The 17,171-nt window shown below is 52.5% G+C and overlaps 1 long non-coding RNA gene across 1 annotated transcript; it reads right to left on the reverse strand.

The window, feature by feature from the left end:
* Window positions 1-15,983: 15,983 nt before the first annotated feature.
* On the reverse strand, window positions 15,984-16,838 carry LOC309330603. The gene is made up of 2 exons (XR_014151506.1): window positions 16,549-16,838; window positions 15,984-16,138 (listed from the first exon to the last, which is right to left on the reverse strand). It is a non-coding gene; the product is annotated as an uncharacterized lncRNA (long non-coding RNA).
* Window positions 16,839-17,171: the final 333 nt, after the last annotated feature.

Consider the following 17,171-nt stretch of genomic DNA (forward strand, 5'->3'; position numbering starts at 1 on the left):
CGTGTCCGCCTCTTCGTGACCCCCTGGACCAGAGCACGCCAGGCCCTCCTGTCTTCCACTGCCTCCCTCATGCTGGTAGCTTCGAGAACACTGTCCCACCATCTGGTCCTCTGCCGTCCCCTTCTCCTTGTGCCCTCCATCTTTCCCAACATCAGGGTCTTTTCCAGGGAGTCTTCTCTTCTCATGAGGTGACCAAAGTCTTGGAGCCTCAGCTTCAGGATCTGTCCTTCCAGTGAGCCCTCAGGGCTGATTTCCTTCAGAATGGAGAGGTTGGATCTTCTTCCAGTCCATGGGACTCTCAAGAGTCTCCTCCAGCACCAGAATTCAAAAGCATCCATTCTTCGGCGATCAGCCTTCTTGATGGTCCCGCTCTCCCTTCCATACATCACTACTGGGAAAACCAGAGCTTTAACTATACGGACCTTTCTTGGCAAGGCGATGTCTCTGCTTTTTAAGATGCTGTCTAGGTTTGTCATCGCTTTTCTCAGGACTCCTCCTCCACCTTTTTTCTCCAAGCAGGTCAAGGTGACTTCGCCCCTCACCCATTTTATACTCTCAACAGCCCTGTGAGGTAGGTGAGACTGGCCCAAAGTCACCACAGTGAGCTTCATGGCTGTTGGGACCTGGGTCTCTCCCAGATCTTAGCTCAACACCCTAACCACTACACTGCACTATCTTGCTTGGAGCGGGTGGCAACCAGACATAGGGGTTCAAGTCCAGGTTCCTAGGCCCATTTTACTTGAGAGTACTGTTACATTGCAACAAGAGTAAGACGAGCAATGATGTCAGCAACGGAGTTCAAATTGTAAACATCGAAGGAACGATAATAAACAGTAGTGACATTCGAATTGAATTTTTAAAACCTTAAAAGTCGAAACCTGGTCATAAATATAAGCACCAATTCTGTGAATTGGCTATATTTCCACTGTTATTTGTAGCTCAATACTACTTATAATGTCATATTTTTATAAATTGTTTTCTGGTCATTGTCCGTATTAAAGACATTTGAATTTGAATTTGAGAGTAAAGCTCCTTGATGTGACTTGATTAGAAGGTTTGTGAGCTTTTTTTGTGGGGCAGGGGAGAAAAACCATGGTTACATTCCTGAGTTTCCTGGGAGTAAGTCATCTCCCCCATCACATTTAAAAGACACGTGGGATCTGGCTCTGGAGCCCCGTGTCGCTTTCAGACAGGAGTTCCCCGGATCATTTGGGGACGGGTGTCCAGGCACCATCTGGGTTGCCGAAATCTGTCTGAGAAGTTTAGTGATGATGGGCGTATCCTGATGACTCTCCAGGCGTCTCTGAATCACCTCCAGAGGCCGAAGGAGGCAGAGAATTAAGACATTCGGCGCAGACAAAGGTTTCCTCAAGCTGAAGGCAATTCAAAGTTTATTTCCCTCCTTGCAAAGGCCGTTCTCTAGCGCTCTCTCTGACCTCCCAGAAGGGTTCCTGCACAACCTTTCCAGCACTTTGCTGCTGGATTTTCACCATAAAGGGGCTTCCCTGGTTCTGGGACCAGATGCCCTCTGAACTGTGTAGCTCCTGGAGGCAACTGGAGGGTGACTGGGTTGCGCATGGCGAGAGCATCATTGTCCAGTATATCTGAAGGAGCGTCTCCACTCCCATCGTTCTGCCCGGACACTGAGGTCCAGCTGCGAGGGCCTTCTGGCGGTTCCCTCCCTGCGAGAAGCCAAGTTACAGTGGTACCTTGGGTTAAATTCGCTTCAGGTTACAGACTCCCGCTAACCCAGAAATAGTACCTTGGGTTACGAACTTTGCTTCAGGATGAGAACAGAAATCGTGCAGCGGCGGCGCAGCGGCAGCAGGAGGCCCCATTAGCTAAAGTGGTGCTTCAGGTTAAGAACAGTTTCAGGTTAAGAACGGACCTCCAGAACGAATTAAGTACTTAATCCGAGGTACCACTGTGCAGGGAACCAGGCGGAGGGCCTTCTTGGTGGTGGCGCCCGCCCTGTGGAACGCCCTCCCACCAGATGTCAAAGAGAAAAACAACTACCAGACTTTTAGACGACATCTGAAGGCAGCCCTGTTCAGGGAAGCTTTTAATGTTTGATGCATTGTGGTATTTTAATATTTTGTTGGAAGCCGCCCAGAGTGGCTGGGGAAGCCCAGCCAGATGGGCAGGGTATAAATAACAAATTCTTCTTCTTCTTCTTCTTCTTCTTCTTCTTCTTCTTCTTCTTCTTCTTCCTCCTCCTCCTCCTCCTCCTCCTCCTCCTCCTCCTCCTCCTCCTCCTCTCAAGCCTGTGCAGAGTATCTCACATCTGGGAGAGGAAAGGGCCAGATTTTAAGGCCCACCCCTTCTCTCCTTCCAGGGTTGAAGGCATCTTTCTACAGGCAACAGCAGAGAGAGAGAGAGAGAGAGAGAGAGACAGCCTGTGGCCCCCTTCTTACCTGGGCAATCTCACCCAAAGGTGGGTCTCCCTGAAGGAGCATCTCCACCCACTGCCATCATCCAGCCTGGAGACTGAGGTCCTCCTTCGAGGGTCTTCTTCTGGGCCCCTCCCTGCAAGAAGTGAAGTTACAGGGAACCAGGCAGAGGGCCTTCTGGGCGGCCAGATGTCGAGGAGATACAAGAGTTACATCATTTTTAAAAGACACCCAAAGTTTCAGGGATCTTTTTGGGTGTGGTGTTGTATTGTGTTTTTAGTATTTTTTGCAGGGAGCCTCCCCCAAGTCAGGCCTTGAGTGCAAAGACACCCGCCCCCTCGCACACCCACACGGGTTGTGGTGTTCAGTACGACAAGCCACCACAAATCTGAGCCGTGCCAACGGGGCCCTGAGGTTGGCAGAGGGCCAGCATGCCAGTCAGCACCGTTCCCACAGGGAATCTGCCCACTAGTGGAGGACCCCTCCCCACAAAAACCCCACCACCACACCACTAGATTCCTGCATCTGCCCTTCCCTGTGTTTCCGTTTGGACCCATCCCAAAGTTCTGCCCGCCACCCGCCCAGCTGGTTGGCATATAATTTATATCCCACTTTTCCTCCAAGAAGCTCAAAGTGCCAGGCGATGTTCTCTCCATCTGATCCCCATAACCCCCCCACCCCGAAGTCGGGCTGAGAGGCAGTGACCTGCCCCAGCTTCACTCCTGGCGAGTGAGGATTTGAACCCCGGACTCCTGGGTCCCAGCCCGGCGCTCTAACCACTAGGCGCCACTGCGCCACGTTCCTCTGGGCTCCCACCCGCCATTTTCCGCAAACCGCCCCCCCAAGAGGAAACATCAAAGAAAGGGACGTCTTCTCTGAAGCGCCTGACCCTCTCCTGCCCCGTCTCGCCGCCTCGCCTCGCTCCCCTGGCTATTGGCTGGCGGGGAGAATTCTGGATTCCTCCTCTAGTTTGCTTTGCCCCAGGCGGTGGTCTCCATGGCAACGCGGCTGCATCCCCCCCCCACCGCCAAATCCCCAGGAAGGGGGCTTGGAAGAGGCAGGGAGGGGGGAGCAGAGAGGGGATTAATTCTCCTCCTGCGACCCCCCCCGCCTGCCCACTAGGCTAAACCACCCTGGACGGGGCAAAAACTTTGACCTTCCCTTTGATCTGGAAGTTAGGAACGCGCAGGGGGGCTCTGGAAGCTCACTGCTGCTCTCTGGCGGCCAGAGAGCGGCATGGCGGCCTCTGGAGGAAAGCAGCAAATATGAGTCTTCGCTCGCGTCCGCACGCCCCACCCCGAGAGCGCGCGGCTCCCCTCTCACCCCCCCGAAGGATCCTGGGAAGCGTAGTTTGCCAGGGATGCTGGGGGTCGCGGCTCTGTGAGGGGTGGGCTAGAGTTCCTGGGATGCTCTGCAGGGACCCAGAGAGCCCTTGTGGCTGGCAGCCCTCGCCGCCTCCTCTGTGAATTTGCCTGATCCTCTGTTAAAGCCACCCAGGCTGGTGTGTGAGGAGAGAGGGAGGAAAACCTCTCTCTCTGTCCCCTTTCTCCATGCCAGGCACAATTTTATAAACTTTTATCATGTCTCCTCTGATTTGCCTCTTCTCCAAACCAAAAAGTCCCAGTTTTGCTATCTTTCCTCATAGGAGAGGGGCTCCATTCCTTTGATCATTTGGGTCGCCCTTTTCACACACTAAGGGACGCGGGTGGCACTTTGGGTTAAACCACAGAGCCTGGGACTTGCCGATCAGAAGGTCGGCGGTTCGAATCCCCGCAACGATGGGGTGAGCTCCCGTTGCTCGGTCCCTGCTCCTGCCAACCTAGCAGTTCGAAAGCACGTTAAAGTGCAAGTAGATCAATAGGTACCACTCTGGAGGGAAGGTAAACATCGTTTCTGTGCGCTGCTCTGGTTTGCCAGAAGCGGCTTAGTCATGTTGGCCACATGACCCGGAAGCTGTACGCCGGCTCCCTCGGCCAGTAAAGCGAGATGAGCGCCGCAACCCCAGAATCGGCCACGACTGGACCTAATGGTCAGGGGTCCCTTTACCTTTACCTTTCACACACTGCATTGAAAGCCCTTGGCTCCCCGTGTGTGTTTGTGTGTGCGTCTGTGTATACACCCATGTCACATCAAGGAGCTTTACACACACATATATATGATATGCAATGTCCATACTCATATTCTTTCCTTTCATTAACATATAACTGAGAATATACCTACAATCTCATGCTTATTCACTTTGTTCCTGCACAGGATTCTCCCTGTTAACATTTTGGGATCTTCCTCTGTCTGCTTCACTTCAGGCAGATCACCCTGACAGGCACTCAGGATCCTGAAGAAACCTCTCTCTCTCTCAGCCATTCTCCCTCACGCACAGAGAGAGAAGAGCAGAAAAGGCAGTTAAAAAAACGACAGTTGCTGGAATAACAGTCACAACGGAATGGAATGCCTTTCCCATGTGACTCACAGTCAGCCAATCACATGAGAGAGCTACGACCAAAGGGAAAACCCCATGTCAAAAAATACACAGCAAATCCCATTCTCCTTAACACCCCCCTGGAAAGATCTTGAGAAGTTGTTTTTCGGGATGCTGGGAACGACAGCTCTGCAAGGGATAAACTCCTGGGATTAAATCCTGGGCAGCCGAATCACTAGATGGCACCTTCCTGCTTTTCTGTTTAAAGCAGCCTTTTCATGTGCCCCATGAGGACTGGAATCTTACTTTAGCATAAAGGGAAGGGCTGCAGCTCAGTGGTCAGAGCATCTGCTTGGCATGCAGAAGGTCGCAGGTTTGGTCCCAGGCAACACCTCCAGGTAGGACTGGGAGAGACCCCTGAGCCCCAAATCCCGAAGAGCTACTGCCGTTCAGTGTTGACAGTATTGAGCTGGGTGGGACCAGTGACTTAGGATATTTTTAAGTCCCCTTCTTATGATCCTCCTGGCTTTTGTGGTGCAGGTGGAAGGCAAGAAGAGGAGATTGTTCAGCCACGGCCCTTGTGTTCTCCCACTGCCCAGCACATGTAATTAACTTTTTAATTCATTGGTCAATCAATTAACAGCCAAGTAGGGGGCTGCCTTCTCGCCAGAAATGAGCTTTCTCTTTCAGGCTAAATCACAGAAGATGGAGCCAGCTTGTTTTCTGCTCCTCCAAGGAGTAGGAGCTAAGCAAGCGGATTCAAAATGCAAAGAAGGAGACTCCAACTAAACACCCGGCTGGGATTCTGTAGCTGGGATTGCTGCATTGCAGAGGGCTGGACTAGGTGACACTTGGAGATCCCTTCCAGATCTGCAATTTTGGGATTCTTTGAAATAAACCACACTTTAAAAAGCGTGACAAAGAAAAAAGGCCAGTGTTCTAGTTGGTAGCCCTCAATATAGTTTAGAAAGAAGCACATTTGGCACTCAGGAGACCTCACACCCCCTTTCACGGAGAAATGGGCTTCTCGTGCAGACGGCAGATGGACCACACGGTCTCCTGGCAAAGGAGCTGTCCGAAAAAGCAACATCAACTCCTCGACCCGTTTTGCTGGTTTTGTCCTTGAGCAAAGCTGCTCCAGAATGCCATGCTCACATTCCCACACTTTGCGCTGGGGAAACCTGGACCTCCTAGGCTCGCTCGCCTTTCCTGTCTCGCCTCCTTCACACGGATCTGGGACCAGCAGAGGGTTATTTTTAGACAATTAGCTGTGTCAGTTGAACTAAGTTAACAGGTGAGGCAGGAATAATTTGCTTGAGGGAAAGATGGTAGGGGAGAGCGGAGGAAAGAGAGATGTCGGAAAGGTTTGCTCTACGGAAGATGAGCCGGAAGACGAGGGCCTGTTCACACAGCCACGTGGGAGACGGGTGGGCAGCAACCATGTTCGTGGTAGGCTGAGCATCTCACAGGACCACGTTCGGAGGCAGCGACATCTCTTAACAGCAGTTTCTTGAAATGGCCGGAGGGGAGAGGGCTCTTAAATACTGGCTCCCCAACTGGTTGGCCACTGTAAGAACTGGACACTGAACTAGACGGAACCCCTTTGGCCTGTTTCAGCAGCTGGGCTCTATTCATGGGGCCTCCAGGTCCAGGGGCAGTCTACCTTAAGGACATTTGACGAGTGAAACCAACCACCTGTCTCCTGGATCCTTGCCCATCCTGGCTTATAAAAGCTAGCCGGGAAGGACTGGGCGATGGGCTTCGTGGGGTGGTGAATGCTTCCCTCCGTGAGGGAGCCTTCCCAGACCCACTGAAAGAGGCGGTTATTAAACCGCTTCTTAAAAAATCATCTTTAGATGCGGCCACGATGGCCAACTATCGCCCAGTCTCAAATCTTCCATTCTTGGGCAAGGTGATTGAGCGAGCGGTTGCTGAACAACTCCAGGCACGCCTGGAAGAAGCTGACCATTTGGATCCCTTCCAGTCGGGATTCAGGCCTCATCATGGGACTGAAACTGCCTTGGTCGCGCTGGTTGATGATCTCCGGCGGGCTAGGGACAAAGGTGAGAGCTGTTTCCTAGTTCTGCTGGATCTCTCAGCGGCGTTTGATACCATCGACCATAACATCCTTCTAGACCATCTTGAGGGGCTGGGAGCTGGGGGCACTGTCATACAGTGGTTCCGCTCCTTCCTCCTGGGCCGTGTTCAGAAAGTGGTGGTGGGGGATGAGTGTTCAGACCCCTGGGCTCTCACTTGTGGGGTCCTCAGGGTTCTGTCCTCTCCCCCATGCTTTTCAACATTTACATGCTGGGAGAGATCATCAGGAGGTTTGGGCTGGGTGTTCATCAGTATGCGGATGATACCCAGCTCTACCTCTTTTTCAAATCAGAACCAGTGAAGGCGGTGAAGGTTCTGTGTGAGTGTCTGGAGGCGGTTGGAGGATGGATGGCGGCTAACAGATTGAGGTTGAATCCTGACAAGACAGAAGTACTGTTTCTGGGGGACAGGAGGCGGGCGGGTGTGGAGGATTCCCTGGTCCTGAATGGGGTAACTGTGCCCCTGAAGGACCAGGTGCGCAGCCTGGGAGTCATTCTGGACTCACAGCTGTCCATGGAGGCGCAGGTCAATTCTGTGTCCAGGGCAGCTGTTTATCAGCTCCATCTGGTACGCAGGATGAGACCCTCCCTGTCCGCAGACTGTCTCGCCAGAGTGGTGCATGCTCTGGTTATCTCCTGCTTGGACTACTGCAGTGCAGTCTACGTGGGGCTACCTTTGAAGGTGACCCGGAAACTACAACTAATCCAGAATGCGGCAGCTAAACTGGTGACTGGGAGCGGCTGCCGAGACCATATAACACCGGTCTTGAAAAACCTACATTGGCTCCCAGTATGTTTCCAAGCACAATTCAAAGTGTTGGTGCTGACCTTGAAAGCCCCACATGGCCTCGGCCCAGTATACCTGAAGGAGCGTCTCCACTCCCATCATTCTGCCCGGACGCTGAGGTCCAGCGCCAAGGGCCTTCTGGCGGTTCCCTCATTGCGAGAAGCAAAGCTACAGGGAACCAGGCAGAGGGCCTTCTCGGTGGTGGCGCCCGCCCTGTGGAACGCCCTTCCAGCAGATGTCAAAGCGATAAACAACTACCTGACATTCAGAAGACATCTTAAGGCAGCTCTGTTCAGGGAAGTTTTTAACGTGTGATATTTTACTGTATTTTTGGTTTTTATGGAAGCCGCCCAGAGTGGCTGGGGAGGCCCAGCCAGATGGGCGGGGTATAAATAATAAATTATTATTATTATTATTATTATTATTATTATTATTATTACTATTACTGTGAGGACAGGAGGCTGGACTAGATGGGCAGATGAGAAGATTCAGTAGTCCTGGCTTGTGTACTTATAGAACCCCCCAGGCCAGGGACAGTGATGGGCACTTTGCCCACCTGTAGAGGAATCACCTTGCCGACAAAGGTCCGTATAGTTAAAGCCATGGTTTTCCCAGTAGTGATGTATGGAAGTGAGAGCTGGGCCATCAAGAAGGCTGACTGCCGAAGAATTGATGCTTTTGAATTCTGGTGCTGGAGGAGACTCTTGAGATTCCCATGGACTGCAAGAAGAACAAACCTCTCCATTCTGAAGGAAATCAGCCCTGAGTGCTCACTGGAAGGACAGATCCTGAAGCTGAGGCTCCAAGACTTTGGCCACCTCATGAGAAGAGAAGACTCCCTGGAAAAGACCCTGATGTTGGGAAAGATGGAGGGCGCAAGGAGAAGGGGACGACAGAGGACAAGAAGGTTGGACAGTGTTCTCAAAGTGGCCAGCATGAGGGAGGCAGTGGGAGACAGGAGTGCCTGGCGTGCTCTGGTCCAGGGGGTCACGAAGAGGCGGACACGACTAAACCACTCAACAACAACAACAACAACAACAACAACAACAAGAGGAATTGTGTGGTGTTTTTGCGAGATGCAGCAGTTAAAAGGACATCATTGCCTCATAAGAGGAACCTGATGGGTGTGACCAGCAACCCATTTAATGCAGCATCCAGTTTTCACAGTGGCCAAGCAGAGGTTGGTTGAGGAACCTGGAATCTAGACCCAAGTGCAGCAGCACTCCTGCATTCTTTGGCTTCCAGCAACTGGTATTTGAGAAACATTGCTTCCTCTGACCGTGAAGGCAGTGCAAAGCCATCCTGATTAGTAGCCATTAATAGTCGTCTCCTCCATGAATGTATCTAATCCCCTTTTAAAGCCATCCAGGTCGCTGGCCACTGCAGCCTCCAGTGGCAGGGAGTTCCACAGTTGAACTATGAATCCATCTGTCCTGAATCTTCCAAGCCCCTCAGTAGAGTGCTTGGGTGTTTTAAGCCCTAATTCTACACCATATTTGCGCTCCAGTTCTGAGTCGACAAAGACTTTCCCATGACAGCTCACAACCGAGCCGCCCTGAGGTATCTATCCACACTTTCCCCCGGTGTCCTTGTGTGAGCCGCCCTTTGGCTTTTGCCGCCCCCCCCCTGGCCGTTTCAAAGAAGCCTCCCCCACCCCCAGCCAGCCGCCAGGTCCAGCTGTCACGGAGCAGTGAGGTAAGAAATGAGCAAGACTAATGAATGCAATAACAGCCACTTAAAATAAAGTATGTTTTATTAAAAGCAATAATGGCTCCTCGTGTCGCAGACGTGGCATGCGGCTTGCTGCCGGACCGAGAATGACAAATCGACAGTCCCCAGACCCCTCTGCCCTTTGGAGATATCTGTGGACGAGGTTTGGCTGCCTTCCATCCCAGGACTGAATAGAAGAGCAGAAGAAGGACCTGCTGAATCAGGCAATGTCTCACCTGGCCCAGCCTCCTGCTCTCACAGTGGCCAGTCATAGGGGAAGCCCCCAAGCAGGACCTGAGTGCGAGAGCAACACTCCTCTTCTGGGATGGGTTGATTGATGGATCAAGTTTTATCACATGCTGCTTTTGCGCAAGGAGCTCCGCCAAAAGTGGCTTGCGGCAAACATCCAAAACACCGAAGTGCGGAGCATCGGAAATGCAAAATATTCAAAATACAGAGCAAGCCTGTAAATTCAGAAATGAGAAAAAGCAACGATTTGGTGAACACAGAATAAATTCAATATCACAAAATGATCCAGCTTAATTACATAAATACAAAGCAAAACAAGAGCTCACCATTCCCTGGCCTGGTCTTGCTGCGCTGCAAGAAGCTTGGCCTAAATAAAGCACAGAGAGGAGAGAAAGATGACAGGCAGCTTGCCTCCCTCATGCTTACTCCAGAGGAGACTGGCAGCAGCCGGAGGGCAGTGGTGGTCAGCCTCTTCTCCACCCTCCTGCAAGTCCAGCTGCTGGCCCATGTCTTAGAATCATAGGATCATAGAGTTGGAAGAGTCCACAAGGGCCATCGAGTCCAACCCCCTGCCAAGCAGGATGTCTTATCGCACTAGGATTCAGAAACCCTCTTTCAAAGCCATCCAAGTTGCTTACCATCCCTGCCTCCTGTGGCAGCGAGTTCCACAGATCAACTCTCTTCTGCCTGTCCTGAATTTCCCAACACTGCCTTGCTTTGAGGGTGTAGTAGTACAGTTCTGAGATGGTGTGGGCACATGCACACACAACCCTCCTGTGTTGGCGGGGGCATCTGAGCAAATCGTGGGAAGCCGCCTTCTACCATCTCGTCCATCTAGCCCAGTGTTGCCAACACGGGCTGGCAGCAGCATTTCAGGGATTCAGGCAGGAGCCTCTGCCAGCCCAGCCTGGAGATGGATCCAACCGGGGACCTTCTGCATAAACCAGGTGCTTGAACACTGAACTTGGCCCCGTCTGTGGACTTGGGGAAATGGAGGGGCTGCCATGAGCCCACTCTTATTTTTTCCCCATTTTTTAAATTCATTTTATAACACAAATAAAAAACACAAACAGAAAAGACAAACAATACAAACAAATTCTTGTCATATCCTTATTTTCCTAAACATTGTTAAGTGGGCTTCCCCAAGTCCCACCTATCTGATTTTCATTTTACTTCATCTTTAGCAGTTTACATATATCATAATTTCTAGCCATCTTTTTTTTTTATCGCACTTAAAATATCTTCACCTTTTATCACTTACAAATATTACTAGTTTAAAATACCCTATCTTCTACTTCTAACCCTACAGTCTATATCAACTTCCAAAGCTATACTAAGATTTAAATATTAACATATTTTTTTCAAATATTCCTTAAACTTCTTCCAATCTTCTTCCACCGTCTCTTCTCTCTGGTCTCAGAGTCTCCCGGTCAGTTTGGCAAGTTCCATGTAATCCATCATCTTCATCTGCCATTCTTTGATAGTTGGTAAATCTTGTTTCTTCCAATTCTTCGCTAACAATATTCTCGCAGCTGTTGTGGCATACAGAAAAAAAGTAACATCCTTTTTGGGAATTTCACCCCCCACTAGACCAAGTAAAAAGGCTTCTGGTTTTTTAATAAATGTGTTTTTCAACACTTTTTTCAATTCATTATAAATCCTTTCCCAGAAGTCTTTTACTAGGAGCCATTCCTAGGAGCCAAGAGGTCTTCACTCCCCCAATAAAATATTTGAGGGTGTGCATGCACCACGTTATATGATCCATTATGCAGGGCGGGGCTCACCTGGGCCCCCCAATATTTGAATCAAGTTGGCACCCCTAGTGGCTACTAGCCACGAACGGTGTGTACTACTGCATTTCAGCAAATACTCTGAATGATACCAATAGCTGAGAATTGCAAGTCGGAGAGAGTGGCTGCTTTTCTGTTCAGACCCTCCTCTTGGGCTCCTGTTTGGGGGGGGGGTCTGTTTGGCTGCTACTATGAAAACAGGGTGCTGGACAGGATGGGCCCCCTTTGGCCTGATCCAAAAATAATTATAAAATGATAGAGATTTTCTAGGCTAGAGAGAAGTTTTCCTTCATCTCGCATTAACTCTGGAACTGATGGACTTCCAAGGAACCAGAACATTGAGAGATTCTAGTTACAGGTAGGTAGCCGTGTTGGTCTGCCATAGTCAGAACAAACAAACAAACAAATTCCTTCCAGTAGCACCTTAGAGACCAAGTAAGTTTGTTATTGGTATGAGCTTTTGTGAAGAAGTGTGCATACACAGGAAAGCTCATACCAATAACAAACTTAGTTGGTCTCTAAGGTGCTACTAAGGGACGCAGGTGGCACTGTGGGTTAAACCACAGAGCCTAGGGCTTGCTGATCAGAAGGTTGGCGGTTCAAATCCCCATGACGGGGTGAGCTCCTGTTGCTCAGTCCCAGCTCCTGCCAACCTAGCAGTTTGAAAGCATGTCAAAGTGCAAGTAGATAAAGAGGTACCGCTCTGGCGGGAAGGTAAACGGCGTTTCCATGCACTGCTCTGGTTCACCAGAAGTGACTTAGTCATGCTGGCCACATGACCCGGAAGCTGTACGCCGGCTCCCTCGGCCAATAAAGCAAGATGAGCGCCGCAACCCCAGAGTCGGCCACGACTGGACCTCATGGTCAGGGGTACCTTTACCTTTAGCCATGTTGGTCTGCCATAGTCGGAACAAACAAACAAAAAAATTCCTTCCAGTAGCACCTTAGAGACCAAGTAAGTTTGTTATTGGTATTGTATCTGAAGAAGTCTGCATGCACACGAAAGCTCATACCAATAACAAACTTAGTTGGTCTCTAAGGTGCTGCTGGAAGGAATTTTTTTTATTACTGGGAAATTCAGGAGAGATAACAGAAAATACTTCACGCAGCACAGAGTTAAACTGTGGAACTCCCTTCCACTGGAGGCAATGGGGGTCACAAACCTAGATGGGTTTTTAAAAGGATTGGACAGAAGCCGGGAGCTGGTCTCAGGTCCGGAGCTGAGCGCTTCCATAGCCACCCTGCAGAGGGCAGTAGCGACACGCATTTCCCTAACCAATGGACCACACTGCCATTCCATGGGCAAAGATGGAAACCGTCTCCCTCTCTCTCTCTCTCTCTCTCTCTCTCTGTGTGTGTGTGTGTGTGTGTGTGTGGAGCCCTCCAGGAGGCAACTCTGAATCGCGTTGCCAGTCAGGTGGCTTTCTGAAGAGGGTCTCTTTTGGGAAGGCTGGCGAATCAAATTAACCGGCTCGCCAGGCACAATTACGGGGAAGCCCGCGGTGTGAAATGCGCCAAAATTAAAACCCGCCGTGCGGGGAGCCAGGAGCCTGCCGCTTGCGCAGAGCTGGCTGCATCAGGTGGCGGAGGAAAGGGGGGCGGAGAAGCGGGTTCATCCGCAGTGCCAAGGAGGCCCCCCCGGCCCCCGCTCCCATAATTCTCTCTCTCGCCCCTTGCCGGCCCTGGGCCCTGTGTGGGACTGGCAGCCTGGCCGTGTGCAGCGTGGCTCTCTCGCTTCCTCACAATAAAACGCATACAGAGCCATAAAACTGCAGGGCCGGAAGGGGACCCGAGGGTCATCTAGTCCAACCCTCTGCAATGCAGGAATCACCTTGGGACACGGGCAAGAAAAGCAGGAATGCGGGTACCAGGAAGGACAGAAATAGGTCAAAAGAGAGCGCATTTGAATTTGTTGTGCATTCAATTACAGTATTTATCGGGAGCCGCCCCACTTAACAGCACGGCCTCCGCATAATATTTTAGGACCTTGGACAGCTCTGGGGCTTTGGAGACACCCACCTGGCGCATTGAGGTGGCCACAATGTGAATGTCGTGCTTGCTGCCCTTTCAGCTTACATGTCACCCTCCCCAACGGAGCACCGTCCAGGGCTCAAGAACGTAGGAACAGCTCTGAATCAGGCCTAGGGGGCCCGTCCCAGTCGCTGGAAGCCGCTCTTGCGCTCAGGTTCTCGGGCTTCCCTTCGGGGCCCCTGGGTGGCCCCTGGCAGAGCAGGGTGCTGTTCCGATGGAACCTCCAGGTCCAGAGGCAGTCTGTCTCGATTCCTGGCTTCTTAGGGTCATTTGGCCACGGCGAGGACAAGAGGCTGGGCTGGATGCTTCTTCCCCTGTGGCCTCATCCAGCAGCCAGACTCGCCACAGGGAGATCTACCGCGCTAGCAGAACCTCCATGCCCAGCGGCAGTCTACTTCTGAATGCCAGAGAGTGGGGGCCACACCACTGGAGAGCTGCCTTTTGGCGCACCTGCTTGGCCACCGGGCGAACAGGAGGCCGCGCGAGACGGGTCCTGATCCAGCAGGTTCTTCTTGCAAGCCAGAAGCCGGGGAGCCAGTCCGGGCTGCCTTCTCGCCGCCTGCCTGCCTGCCTGCCTTCCCTCCCCGCCCTTCCTCCAGCGCCTCGGGCACAACAGGCTACCCCCGCCGCGCGCCGAGCCCGATGAAAGCCCATCTGTGACAATCATCATAACAATCATGACGATATTTATACGGAGTCTAATGTCTCCGAGCACCCTCCAGGAGCCCGCGGCTCATGACGAGCAGCGCTTCGCCGCTCCGGGCGCCCGAGGAGAAAGAAGGGGAGGCGGGCGAGAGAAGGAAGGAAGGCAGGCGCTCATTACAGCTCCTCTCCTTGCCTCGCCAAGCGGAGCGGGGACGGGGGGAGAGCGTTTATCCCACCCCTCCCCACACCGAGGAGACAGGACCGTGGAATGGTAGAGTTGGAAGGGACCCCCAAGGGGCATCTAGTCCAACCCGCTCCTGCAACGCGGGAATCGCAGCTAACCTGGAGGAGGAGGAGGAGTGGCAGGTTTTGCGCACCGCTGGAGAAAAAGCCTGGCGGGATCTGGCCCACGGGCTCGATTCACCAGCAGGAATCACCTACGCAAGCTTCGTGGGATCAGTGGAGCCCCCAGCAGGAAGCGGGGTTTTCTATCCAAATCACGGGTGGGAAGGATTAGGCCCCAAAGAGGGTGCAACAAATGCGAAGCTCTCTGCGTCTGGTGCCCGGGATGCTCTCCAAGCCACCGTCCCCCTTAGCCACAGCGCTTACCCCAAGCCACGCCCCTCTCCCAGACCACGCCCCCAACTTTAGGTCACGCCCACGTTCCCAGGCCACGCCCCCTTACCGCTCTTGCTCCGCCCCTTCTTTGAGTATTTTGACCTGGTTGGAATCTGTCCTTGAACGCAGACTAAACGCATCTTGCCCGCTTGGCTGGAGGATAGAGGTGTGGGTGTAAATTAGCATATGTTGCCCACCCACTTTCCTCCTGGCCCTGCCCCCCAGTGGCATGTGCCCCCCTCCCACCGACTTGTCCATCAAGCCTGTCCATGCCAGGCAGTTTCTGGCGCTTCTATTCAAACTAGTCCTGTATTCCGAACGGTGAGGACTAGAACCTTGTTTTGGTTTTGGCTGAAGGGCCCCAGAACTGTGAGAAGAGGATGCTGCGCTATGATCGCTCATTGGTTGGCTCCAGTAGCCTGGCTCTTCTCGGGTTCTTATGGAGCCTCCAGGTGCAGAGGCAGTCTATCTGGATGCCCAGGTTCTCTTTGGCCCCTGCGAGCGGAGGATGCTGGGCGAGACGGGCCCCCTTTGGCCCGATCCGGGCGCCTCTGCCGTCACAAGCAAATTGTGGGGTTTCCTCCCCCTTTTTTCCCGGGGACGCGAAGGCAAGCAGGGAAGAAAATGAAAGCCTTCTGACGCGGAGCAACAGGGAGCAAGGAAATAATTTGCAGGCTTCTCGGATGGCTTTGGGGACTGTGGCGCAGGAAGCGGGGCCTCCCCGACGAATAATTGGCAGGGCTGGAGGCCTCGGGCTCCGCGCCCGTCCCTCCGCGCGCTCTTCTTCGCAGGCAATTACCGGCTCTCCCTCCCCGGCGCCCGCTCGCCGTTCCTGCCGGGGTGACCTCCATTCTCTGGCAATTAACGGCTCGCCAAGAGGGAGGCTGCCAGGTAGAGCTCTTCCCGGCGGAGGGAGAGACTCATTAGGAGAGCGGCAGGTAATTGGAGCAGATGGAAGGAGGGGGAAATGAGGCTGGGGGAGAGGGAACGGAGGAGGGGGGAGCCCCCCAACCCAAAATGCAAGCCCCGAATACGCACAAACGGGAACGCAGGAAGCTGCTTCGGGAAGAGCCAGGCTGCTGGTCCATCAGGCCTGGTGTTCTCTACTCTGACTGGCAGCTGCAGCCCAGGTTTTAAGGGCAAGAGACTCGCCCACCTGGAGATGCTGAGGGGCTTCTGCAGATGCTCACCCACCGACCTGCAGCCCCACCCCCCTTAAATTTAAAGGAAGATTCCAGTCCTCATAGTTCAAAACTTGAGGAGCTATTCTAAGATTGGTCCATCTGGCTTCATATTGTCCACACTAATTGGCAGCGGTGTCCGGGTTTTAAAGGCCGCAGCTGTAAAAGAGCTGTGAGTCAGCCAGGAGGGATTTGAACTCGCAGCCAGGAGCCCACCTCTTCTCTCTGAACCCCCAACTTTCTTGTCAATTGCCTTTTCTCACCCACTGCCCCCAAACGGAATCCAAACCTTCCTGCAATGACAGCAGGCCTTCCTGGGCTGACTCTTTGCCTTCTCCTCCCTTCTCATTTGATATTGGGGGAGGGAGGAGAGAAAAGGGGGGATCTTCATTGGAAGACGCAGCCCATTGCTGCAAGCGATTGCCACTAGAGGCTCATCTTGGAACTGCCACCCCCGTAAAAGGATATTTTTGAAAAATGCATTTCCATAACCATTTGCTAGAGGCAAACATTTCTCCTTCTGCCTCAGGGACAGCCTGGCCTTCCGGGGAGAGGAATCTGGAACCCCCCCAGGCAGAACTGATGAAAGTCTCAGGAAGATCACCCCAGGAGGGTGTGGAGATGGAAGGCTGTACCTGGAGAAAGAAGAGGGAGGAATTTCTCTCGGGGTTCAAAGGAGAATCCAATGAATCTTAGAGGAGGAACTAGCCAAGATGAGAAACTAGGCTATTATGGTTTGGCCCCTTTGGCTAGCAAGGGGCATTTGTGATGTCAGTACAAGTGTGAGATTTTTATGCCAGCGGAGGGAGGCAGAGCAACCCTCTCTCTCTTCCCTGCTGGAAGGAAGTGGAACTGACATGTCCTTTCCAGAAGAAAAGGGGAGTGTGGTCCATTTCCAAACTCCTGGACCAGCCTCCATCCCCAGTGGACTGTAGTAAACCAGGTCGAGAGGCCAAACTGCACACTCAGAAACTGCCCCCGTTGACCCAGGAGAATCAGTCCCATTTTTAAAATCTATGGTGTAAAACAATTCCTATTTAGCCTTCTAGGGAGATCTGGAGGGACGCAGGTGGCGCTGTGGGTTAAACCACAGATCCTAGGGCTTGCTGATCAGAAGGTTGGCGGTTCGAATCCCCGCGACGGGGTGAGCTCCCGTTGCTCGGTCCCTGCTCCTGCCAACCTAGCAGTTCGAAAGCACGTCAAAGTGCAAGTAGATAGATAGGTACCGCTCCGGCGGGAAGGTAAACAGCGTTTCCGT

This window comes from Podarcis erhardii (assembly GCF_964252035.2).
Source record: "Podarcis erhardii genome assembly, chromosome: 15".
Taxonomy (NCBI): Eukaryota; Metazoa; Chordata; class Lepidosauria; order Squamata; family Lacertidae; genus Podarcis; species Podarcis erhardii.